This window comes from Cheilinus undulatus, linkage group 6, assembly GCF_018320785.1.
Source record: "Cheilinus undulatus linkage group 6, ASM1832078v1, whole genome shotgun sequence".
Taxonomy (NCBI): domain Eukaryota; kingdom Metazoa; phylum Chordata; class Actinopteri; order Labriformes; family Labridae; genus Cheilinus; species Cheilinus undulatus.
In genome coordinates, this window is record NC_054870.1 from 20274883 (window position 1) to 20287136 (window position 12254).

The window sequence follows — 12254 nt, forward strand, 5'->3', positions numbered from 1 at the left end:
CCACCCCAGAGTCGGACGCATCCACTTCCACAATGAACTGGAGTGAAGGGTCTGGGTGGATAAGCAATGTGGCAGATGTGAAGAGTTTGTTGAGCTAAGAGAAGGCCGAGTCTGCCTCAGAGGTCCAGGAGAACGGTGTTGCTGGAGAAGTGAGTCTTGTTAGGGGTGTTGCAAGGGGCAGACTGGGACAATAATTCAGGCTGGGAATTTGATACCATCCCAGGTCACTACCACTACTGATTTAAGAGTGTAAAATAATAAAACAAAGGCACTGTATGTGCCCACACAGCTTTTTCTGTTTCTTTTTCCCACAAAGAAAATGTTTCTGTTGTGTTGCAATAACCTGTACTCAAGTCACATAAACGGAAATTATCGTTTCATCTACTACTACACATTAATGTGCAGGCTCTTAATCTCAATTGTATTTTACCTGGTTAAATAAAGGTTAAATGAAACAATACAATACAAGGATTTCAATATTCATATAATACATTATGTTGTGTCTATGTAAGTTAACTATATACTAAAATTTGCAATATCCTTTGTTAAAACTTAAAACATTTGTTTTATTAAGTCAGTTTTAGCCCACTCAGCTTCCACAAAGTGGAACTAACCTCCTCATTAAGCTAGTCATGTTGGATAGGTTGTGTGTCTGTTGTCAACCTTACTGACAAACATGTCAGTAATTTTACAGCACTTCGCTGCATCTGTAGCCAGTGCTTTTAATTTTTTGAGCCTTTTCCTTTCTGTTCCCCCTTTCCTCTTGGGTTGGCGATCTCGCTCCATTTTTCAATGTTGTGTAATGGACTGTTCATGGCAGGTTCACTGTCCAGTGTTAACGTAACAAAAAATGTAGCCAGTTCAGAGTTGACTGTAGGCGGAGTTCTAAGCTTTTTGGAGTGTCAGTGGACATATCAGTTAGAGGGATACGAGAGTTTGCCACATGAGAGACGAGTGAGATTGTAGGAAGTCACGGCAAGTAATGTTTGTTGTTTTGGCTGCAGCTACAGCCACAGTAGCCTGTGTACTTCTGCGAAGTTGCAGCGAAACTAACTAACGCTGCACTGTCTGCTTATTGAGGGACGTTACAGTAGAACTACGGGTGCGGGAGGAGGGGGGCTGGGGTGCAACTTGGTGTGTGTCTGCCTGCACTCTGCAGTAGAGAGCCTCAGAAAAAGAGAGGAGGGGGTATGTTTGTGCCCTACGTTGCTGCTTAATCTGTGTGAGCTTCATTGAGGCAGATGCCCTGATTGTTTATTTTAAAAAATCATGCGCGATCCGATCCAAGCCTTTGTTCCCAACTCTTGGCAATCGCTGAGTGGGCCAGTTCTGCACCCAGGCCACCGCGAAATGTCCTGGTGCTCCCGATGGCCAGTCCACCACTGGGTGCCACCACTCAACTGTAGTCTCTGATGAAACAGCAATAGAAGTTAGCAAACCCGAGGAAACGCTGGAGCTGTTTAACAGTTGATGGTGTGGGCCACTCAGCAACTGCACGAACCTTCTCTGGATCCATCCTCACCTGCCTGTTTTCAATAATCATTCCAAGAAAGGACACCAATCTCACATGGAATGCACATTTCTCCACTTTGACGTACGACTTGCTTTCCAGAAGCCTCTGCAGCACTTGTCGGATATGTTGGACGTGTTCTTCCATAGTCTTAGAGAAAACCAGAATATCGTCCAGGTACACAAAGACTGACCGATTGAGGAAGTCATGGAGAACATCATTCACAAGGGCCTGAAAAACTGCTGGTGCATTTGTTAACCCAAATGGCATGACCAAGTACTCAAAATAGCCGAGGGGTGCATTGAAGGCCGATTTCCATTTGCTTCCTTCCCTGATTTTGACCAGATGGTAGGCATTCCAGCTTTGTGAAGATGGTGGCTCCATGGGGTGATTCAAAAGCAGAGTTGATCAGAGGAAGGGGGTATTTGTTCTTGACTGTGTCATGTGACCAATAACCTGGACTTAACAACAGTAAAACATATAAAAACAGAATCACCTTGCAACAGCTTCATGTCCACACTAAAACCGGAGTGGGGACACATTTTGATTTCCAAACCTGACCCAAGACCTAGACAGTAGAACCTGAGCCGACAGTAAACCAGAGTATTTACCCTGTTATTACAGCAGTTTGACACATATTACTTATGACCATGCCGTAGAAATGACTACAGAAAGACATTATTTTATTTGACTCTACTTAAAGTGGGGGTATTATGCCTTTTTTTCAAGTTTTAACACATCTCTCTGATACCCATGTAGTAGCTTCACATGGTTTACAGCTCAAAAAACTCTTCATGTTTCTCACACTGGCGTCCTGAAAAATCTTTATTTTAACCTCTGTCTGAAACACTTCGTTTTCACTGCTGTCTCTTTAACAACAACAATCTCCTCTCAGGAAGATCTTGGAGAGATTCCCAACGAAAAGTTTTTATCAGTTTACACTCAAATTCCAAGATTTCTGCCACATACGTTTATCTTGCAGTTTGAAAATTTGCATACGTGAAGTATGAACACCCAACATTGTGACTTTATGTTCTAAAAATCAGAAAAGAACAATACCCCCTCTTTAAGATGTCTAAACAAACTGAAAACTATGAGCTTTTCTGGCAGTCAGTTGCACAATTTATGCCTATGTTTAACACATAAACAACAGCAACACTTAGCTCCATATTTGCTGCTACCATAACTTAGCAGTTTACAATGGCCAAATAACATCATCCACTGATAACAACAACAAATCATCCAAACAAATAACTAACCAGTGCTTTATTAACTAGACACCACCTTAAAACTCCAGGTACAAAAAAAAAAAAAAAAACTAGAAAAGCACTCAGATGCAGACTTCCGCCATTAGCCCTATCTCCCAATAGTGAAGAATCCTTTAAAAACATTCCAGGATTCAGACAGTGACCTGGATCACTCCCAAAATCTAATTTGCCGATCAATCCCTCCTCGTTGGGGTGGAGAAACGGTGAGGCAAAGCATTGGCTTCGCCATTTGTGGACTGTCATGGCGGAAGCACCCATGGTCTCACCGGATGACCGAAAGTCATGGCAGAGGGTGAATATTCCTCTATTCCTCCCAGCATTGTGAGTATTCTCGCTAAAATTTGCTGTCTTTCTCTCTGTTTCGTTCCGACTCGTCTCCTCAACCGGGTGTGCGTCTTTCAAACTCTATAAATTCCAAAACTTTGAATAGAAACACACCAAAAACATGCTGCTGGGATTGAAGTTACTCATGTCTGCCATCTCCTGGTGTAAAGTGGTAACAGCGCAGACCTCCGCCCTATCTCCCAATAGTAAAGAATCCTTTAAAAAATTCCTGGATCCAGACGGTGATCCAGATCAGTCCCAAAATATAATCAGTTCTTCCATATGCCATTTCTGACACTTTCTGAAAATTTCATGAAAATCCGTCCGTGACTTTTTGAGTTATGTTGCGAACAAGCTAACAAACGGACAAACCCACCCGATCACATAACCTCCTTGGCAGAGGTAAAAATAATTTTCCGTCAGCTGTCCAATATTAGTTCTCATAAACTGATGATATCAACTGTACCTGCTGCTAAAACAGTAAAATCCAATACTTATGGTTTCTTTAGAGTAGTCCCAAAGAAAGACAAAAGCGTCCACTGTGGATAGTTCAGAACAGTCCTCCTCTCATCGATGGCTCTTTCCCCCACTGTGATGCTGATTAGCAAGAAAGCCCTGAACACCCAGCAATGGGGAAGTGAGACGGTGCCCCCACCATCAGCCCTGACAATCCATGCCTTTCTGCATGACATGATTCCGTGTTGAATGAAGTTCCACTCTGTCAAAGAATTCGTCATAGGTAGATTTACCCACTCATCAAAGTCCACTCTGACTCTTTACTCTGCCCAGTCCTGTCCTCATTCTGGCTTCTGCTTTGGTATTTATAATGCTCAGCATTCTACAGTGCCCTTTGCTTCTACTTCTTATTTTTATGTAGTGCTGACTCACTCAGAATCCTTCCATATCACTGATTTCCCAGCAATAGATCTAAACTTCCCTGGAGTCAGACTTTGACATCATCTATGTTAATCACGTAAATATTCAAACGCCTTTATTAGCCATGTGCTAGGGTTGTAGATTAACGGCAAGTAATGGTTAACAGAAACTCTAGGTTGTGCGCAACTTTTATCTCTATTGAAAAGGTATCAAAACAGGCATTCACATCATTTAATTTTTACAGGAATTGCATTAAAGCATAACGATTTGATACCCTAACAACCTTATCTCTTACAAGCATTATTTTAAGCTCTTTGTATTTGTATGCAGTTTGACTACATGCAAGGTACATGCATGTTTTTCTTAAAACATTCCCACTTTGCAGAGATGTTGTGTGATCATTCTGGATAACAATTGCTGGGGATTTGATTGCTTCTAATTCAGTTTTGCATGTGTTTTAGAGCTTAGTGTTTGTGAGGATTCAAAAATAGAAGTGAGGTTTGCCTGAGAAAACAACATCAAGTGAATCAAAATCCTTACTTAGTGATTGATGTTTGTTGGGGGATGGTTCTCTTATTATTGAGTCTGAACAGGATCATTATGTTCCACAAAAAATACTGACAGAAAATCCCTCCAGGAACTGATTAAGCTGGGATCCCTCTCTCATGCACACATTATTGCTGTGGACAAATAACTACATCTTTGACCTTTTGAAATCAGGCTGATTTGTTATATTCTTGTGATTGAAGGAAATACATTTGTTTGCCCTTTAATTAAAGCAGGTTTCAGATTGTGATAACACAGCTATGTGAACTATGAATGCTATCAAAACCAAGATCATCTAACATGATGCAGGCCTTGTTACTTTTATTTGGTGAGTTTGTGTAAGTGAGGGCTGCTTGTGAGCATTTTTCCCCATTTATGTTTATCCTGCTCTTTTGATCAACTACTTTTTGATTTATTTTATGCTGGTTTTGTTTACTCTGATTAAATGAACATATGCTTTGTGCAAGGAAAGGAGGGTTGCATCATTCCCAAGATGGGTGTATAAATGGTAGACTCTGAAAAGTACTGGAAGGGGGCACCTGGGGTCAATTGAAAAAGTGCCTTAAACGTATACAAGACAAAGAAAACCTAGGAAAAGAGCAAGAGCTTGAGTTCCTTCTGACAAACAACTACAACATGCTAACATTCAGTCAACTGCCATGCCCCAGTAGGGGCAGCTGTGGATCAGCAGATAGAGTTGGTTGTCCTGGAATCAGAAGGCCTAGGGTTTGATCCCCAGCTCCTGCAGTCACATGTCAATGTGTCCTTGGGCATGATGCTTAACCCCAGTTTACTCTTACCCACCTTATCATTTGCGTGTAAATGGGTATGGATGCATCTGAATGGAATAAGCTAATACTGATGGCCAATTCTCCACAACAATCTCTGCCATCAGTGTGTGAATGTGGATGTAATTGGTTTGGTGTGACCATTGGTGTAATAGCGCTCAATGATAATGCTTAATCCACAAAGATTACACGATCTACATCAGATAAACAATCTTTATCTCCACAATCCAAATGCATCCGTCCATGGAGCCTTGGATTGGTAAAAATATAACATGAATCACTAAATACATTAACTTTACCATTTAAAATCAGTTTACTGAGGCTCTGCCAAATAGAACCGGAAGAAGAACAACTGAGTCTGCATGTTGTGTTTCTGGTTCAGCATCTTCTATCTAGCAAGACTCGCACTGACCTTATAAGTTAGAGCTCTGTTAGAAGTAGAGGCTAACTAGGTAGCTAGGTGTGTTAAATGGCTCATCAATAATGTGTCTTACAGTTACAGTTCTCCCCCTCAGTCCCCCATCAAGTCATCTGGACCTCTTGTAAAGAACAGACAACTTTCTAAATGTCTGCCTGTCTGTATGCTTTGGAGAAAAGTGATTAAGTACAACTAAGTTTAGCTAACATTAGCAACCAGCACAAACAAAACCAACATTTTTTGTCAGCTACAGGAAAAGTGAAGAAAGATATGACTGACTGACATGTAGACTAAATATGCGTGATGAGAGGAGGTATGAAAAAAAAGAAACTCAAATGTAGGGCCTATAGAAAGCTTTGTTTTACTATCTACAGTATTATTTAAAATCAATATTCTAGTATAACAGCACATATTCAGAGCTCTGACAGTGAGTTTTTTCATATCTCCTTTAATTTTTCTTATTTGGCATTAACCATAGCGAATGGAAACATTTGTTTTGCCTGTTAGCAAGATTGATAATGACAGTGATCTTTTATATTTTTCCCTCAATTAATGAGAGGGGTCTCGCTGCATCTCTGACGGCCACTCTAATAGACCTTTCATAGTCCATTTCAGAATGGGAATAGAAAAAACAAACAAACAAAAAAAAACCTTTTGAAGTAAAATCAGATTAAACTTCAGTTTAGTGTTGGGATTAGTGTTAACATTATTATTCGAATACCGAAAGTTAAGAGTTAAAAACCTGACCTGCAGAACATGATTACAAAATGTTTGATAAAGTTGAGTTTACAGTCTGCCTAAAAGAAAAACAGTTTAACCTCCACAAAAAAAAAAAAAAAGTATCGAAGCAAGCGTAGCCCATGTAGCACCATTATGTACCCAAGCCATGTAAATAACAGCTACGTGGCTATGTAGCAGACATGGCTACATAGCTAATGTAGCTAAAGTTCTGCAATGTTTTCAGTCAGTGATGTCAGCATGTAGTACCACTCCATGGGTGACCTCGGAGGTGCAGACCTTCCTCCTGATGTCAGTTACAAGGATGTGAAGAGGGAATTGGCATCCAGTTTACAATGCTGCCCACCAAGTCAGAGTACAGGTGTCTGTGACAATGCAAACTCTTTTGGGTGTACCGTGCCGAATCATAATAAACCATTCTCAATCAACCCAGACCACCTGGTAGAAGTGCAGCTGTAGATTCCTCCAGTACTTATGTCTTCTTGAGTAACTGAAGTTTGTTGCACTTCTACATTGGCTTCATTTTTCAACCACAGGAGTTGCATCCTGGTAGAAAATGAGTTACTAATGGCAATTGGAACGGCATTCTGATGTCTGCTATTTCTAAAATTTCTTCTCTTAAAAAATAAAAATAATAACCATGCTAACAGGTCACATTAGCATAATGCAGCATGATTTAAACACAGTAAATGGAATAGGAAGTCCATTTTACATAGAAATATAATGCTGTATAATCATTGTATAGTTTATAATTGGTTTAACTGGCAAAAAGGGGCCCCTAATGTAGCTTTTCATTTTTCATATGAAAGGCATGTAGCCTCCTCTTTTGATGTACTTTTCTACAACCATCCATCAAATGTTCATTTAAATATCTGAGCCTCGTTTGAAGCTGTGGGTTATGTCAACAGTTATGTCCATATGCTAAACAAACACATTTCCATAATGTAACACTAGATCTATTTTCTGATCTATGATAGGATAGGATTATACGTCTTGATGGTAAACAACAGATGCAAAGGGATGAAGAGAACAGCAGAAGAGAAAATGATAGTATAATGAGTCACAGGAAGAGCTTAAAAATAAAACTCTCACTCTATATATAAACCTCGCATCATGAAAGATAGTGTAAACTGACAGCGGGATTATCAGATAAACACAAACATAATACTTATACTTAGAATATTGCAGAGGACACAAAGGATTAATGGATAAGCAGATGCTTGTTCTATCTGCATATTGTCTCTGCATTATGTGATAAAATAAATGTCTTTGTGCTTTAGGGAACTGGTTTAAAAGAATTAGAAATAGGTAGGACATGTTTACCATTTAGTCTAATTTTAGGATGAAACAATTAAACTACTCTTTCTCCTTAATTGCATTTGTTTATTGTCAGTTTTTATCTTCATGCTGATTATTGTCCTTTTTTTTAATAGTGCAAAAATGCCTCACATTCACACAGTGAGAACAAGTGCTACATCCAAACCTCAGTCCCTGATTGATTCAATTCTGCCCACTTCTCTTTTACTGTAGGTGAGGATAAGTAATTAATCTATAATCCAGCACAGGCTATGGTGTCTTATAGCTGAGCACAGAAAAAGGTTCAGCCTTTCTGCAGGTAATTACACACAAGAGGTGCTGAAAGCTGCAACTCCTGGTGTCTAGGGAAGCATTTTCACATTATTGTTTCACTGCTAAATCACTGTAAGAATTTGGCAAAAACAAAAGCCTGATGGCAATCAATAATCAGCATCTACTTTTTTAGCTGATTTTAAAAGGAGCTGTAAATATGTCTACCAGCAGGTTTAAACAGTCCTATCAATTAATGTTAAAAAGTGTTGTCCACATAAAGAAGAAGCACACAGTCCAGCATGTGATTTGTGTCCTGGTGGCTTTTTGCCAGTTTGATTATTGACAATTCACTCAAACCCCAGTGTCACAACAGCAGCTTTAACACACTCTGGTTGCCATATATTTGCATGTCAGAGGACTGAGAGAACTAGTAAAACCCACAGCATCCTTTGAGCTTCTCCCGCGGGACCAATTGAAGTCTCTCCCTGCAGGGCCGATGGCTATCTGCCTGACTTTATGTGTCTGTCTTGTGTGATGCTATCACTTTCTCGTAGACACTCTTGCAAACATGTTCATGCACAGAAAAAGAGATAAGGGTACAACCCAACAAAGGGGACAGTCATAGGTTTACAACACATACCTTAAAGGTTGTTTTACAGGGAGCTGTTCTCTGTTAAATTGATTTGAACCCAGACTGGATTTACCAAGGCTCAGTCATTCAAACTGGCTTATTAAAATCACAACCTGAGTAAGCAGCGATGCAGAACTCAAAGTGTTATTAGTCTTCTCTTCAGTCAGTGTTGCTCCACTCTACTCTTACTTGACATGTGTGTGTGTTTAGAATTGGATTTTCTCTTTCTCTGTGAGTGTCAAAACTTTCCCTCATTCAAAACCTGTTATTTCTAGTACTATTCCCTAAAAAGGTTTAAAGTGCAATCATGATAGAGTAAAATGGCTATAAGACAGATACACATTGGTATAAAAACAAAAATATCTGTTTATGTAGGATCCAGGTTTGTGGTTGCATTGTTATAAGAAACTTTTTTGTTTTTTTTTAATACAGACACATAAAGTTCTAGAGAATCCAGATAAATAAAAAAAAATGTACTTAAAACCCTTAATTAGGCTTGCATCTCAAATCAAAATTAAAACTTGTCTCCATTAAATTCTATTTCTGCAATTGAAGAAGTAACCAGCTTGATTTGCCTTTTTTTATTATTTAAAGCAACAATGTGTAACTTTCCAACATTAACTGTGGTTTCAAAGCTAATCAAACACAACAATAACTTTTGGGAGAATAACCTTTATCTCATTTCCACAAAGCACCCCATGCCCTGATTTCATTACTATGTATCTTTCATGGAGGGCCATGATTCTCTTGTGAGACACGTGTACAGTTTTGCATTAGCTTTGCATCCCTAAGCTAAAAAGAAGCCCATTAACCTACATCTTTACTGTTTGATAAAATGACTCAGAGATGGAGGAAGACAATGAACAGGAAATCTATGTTGGGAATAATCACCCACAGAATTCACCAGGCTCCTGACCATGGGCCCTCACCAGTTGTGATTTATTGATGAGTAGCATTAGTGCTAGCATCCCGGCTAACAGTTACCTCATTTTGGAGCTGGAAGGAGTGTCAAGCTATCGTGCTGCTACTTTCTAACTCCTTTTCACTGATTTCTTTCCGCTTATTTTTTGCCACCTTTAACTCATGTTTGCCAGTTGTTGCCCTCTTTTGCCACATTCGTTTTTTCACCAATTTTTGTCAATCTTAACCCATTGTTGCGTTTTTTGCCCTCTGTTGCCATTTTATATTTGCAACTTATCACCCATTTTTGCCACTTAAAACCAATTTTTTCCTGCTTCTCACCTATTTTGTTGCCTTATATTTTGCCCATTTTTGCCAGTTTTTGCCCTCTTTCTGTGATTTTTACCTTTCACCTTTACCTTTTTGCCTCTTTTTGTAACTTATAACCAATTTTGGCAACTTTTCACATTGTTAATATCACCCAAAATAGGTTACTTTGTTTTAAGAAAAGGTGCTTACATTTTGAAAAAGGCTATACTGTACAACAGCATAAATAAATATTAAAAACAATATAGTTTCTTTAAAAAGAATGGTTTTATTCCGGTTAAAAATAAGATATGGTTCTCACAGTTTAACTTTCCCCCCAGCAATCACTTTGTTAAAATGCAGTTTGGCTGGGACCCAGAGAGTTCTCTTATGGGTCGCCTTGATGGGGAGAAAAAAAAACCATGCAAGAAGCTGGACTTGATATTTTGCAGACTTTTAAACGTTGGTTAGAGTTTTGCAAAACATTCCCCTCCTATCACACACTGATCTGGCCGTGCTGCTGTTGGAAAGATAAGTGATGCACTTGCAGCTTGCAGACCACAGGCTGTAGATGCTAGCAGAGTCATACAAATTCGGCAATTAGTGTTCTGTGCCTTTTTCACCAACACGTTTCACCGGCTTCTCCCCATTTGTTCCAGCTTCTGCACCATCTGTTTGTCACAAATACACATTGTCTGTAAGGGGAGGGCATAACAGCACTTTTTGTTTGTGGTCCACTTGCACTAAGCAACCATTGGTGGGCACCAAATTGCACCATTATTTTTCTTAACATAGCAAATCGCTGTAAATTGTGAGGTTTTCAGGGTAGTATAATCTGCATGTGTAAAGTTACATTGACAATGACTTCTTAGAAATGGCTAAATAAAGCAGAATAGTAAAATGATTTTACAGAATAAACAATCTAGATTTAATTCAGTTTCTGGTCTAAGTCAGTTCAGACAGCTTTTAAAGTCCCTCTACAGTGAATTAGGTTGGATTAGCTTGTGCATAAAAGAGACAAACAACACAGTGATTTACAGAAACACTTTATACTTAGGATCTAAAAATGTCTTAAAATATAATAAAGAAAGAAAGGCAGTTATACTCCTTTAACTTGCATATAAACCAACTATTACACATCCTAAAATATTAAACATTATTTTTATAAAGTCAGTAACAAATTGGAACAGGTATTAGAGATAATAATCATGCATTAAAGCATTGGTTTCCAACCTGGGGTCTGGAACTCCCTTGAGGGGACACCAGAGAACTTGGGGGGGTGCAAGGCTTGGTCTGCATTGAGGTTGTCAAAATTGGATTAACTTATACCAAATATTAGCATGAAAAAACACTTATGCAAGGTCTCTAGGTTAAAAAAAACTTTCATGGGGGGCTGTTTTTTTAGATTTGATTTTAAATTTGATGATGGTTTCTGAAATTTATGTATGACCTTTTGTTTGTGTGGATCCTGGGGGGCCTCATCTCTGCTATGAAACAAATAAGGGGGGCTTTAAGGAAAAAAGGTAGGGAATCTCTGTGTTAAAGGACACCAAACACAATAAAATGTGATAATGTACTAACTTTAAAATAAATTTATCCTGATTTAAGAAACAGCTTTGGATAGACATCAGGGTTGCACTTCAGTGACAGCCACATTCATGCATGTTTATGCTGTTTCTGACTGAGTGTCCACATCAATACCAAATATGGCATTTAATACACTTACAGTGGGTTTGGATTTTGGTAAATCCATCTCCCCTTCCCTCCCTTTTTCCTAATCTCTCTGATGTCGGGCAGTGGGTGTGGCCAAGGTAGTGAGTGATGGCTTGTGCATTGTGCCTCTGCTCTGATCTGTCTGGGACTCTCGCTGGTAACTGCCTTGTCTCCCGCTGCAGCACTCACTCTCTTTCTCTGTCTCTCCTCCCTTTCCTCCCTCCTCCTCTCATTATCTTTATCTGTACACACACCTCCACTCCCCCTTTTTCCTTTTTTTTCCATCTCTCTGTATGCATTCTGCATCTTTACTCACTCTCCTCCCTGCTAACGGAGGTGGGCAAGCTTCCCAGCGCTGGTGCATCTAGCAGGTGCAGCCTCTCTCTCTCCTCCCTTCTCCCCTCCCTCCCTCTCTGCTTCTCTCTCTCTCTGTTCTCTTGCTCTTTCAGTGTGCACACTCCGCTCTGTCTGTGCCTGCGTTTTTTTTCTCTCCCCCTTCTCATTCGTTCTCTGTCTCTCAGCGGCAGCAGCTCAGGGAGGCAGCTGTATGTGCGTCTGCATCACAATTGCCACAGGTAAAGACAGCTGTGTCGTCGGATGTGGCACCCCTACAGGGGTTTAGGGAGCTTTTTGCTGCTGCGGTTGCAAGTTCCTCATCCCAGCGCGG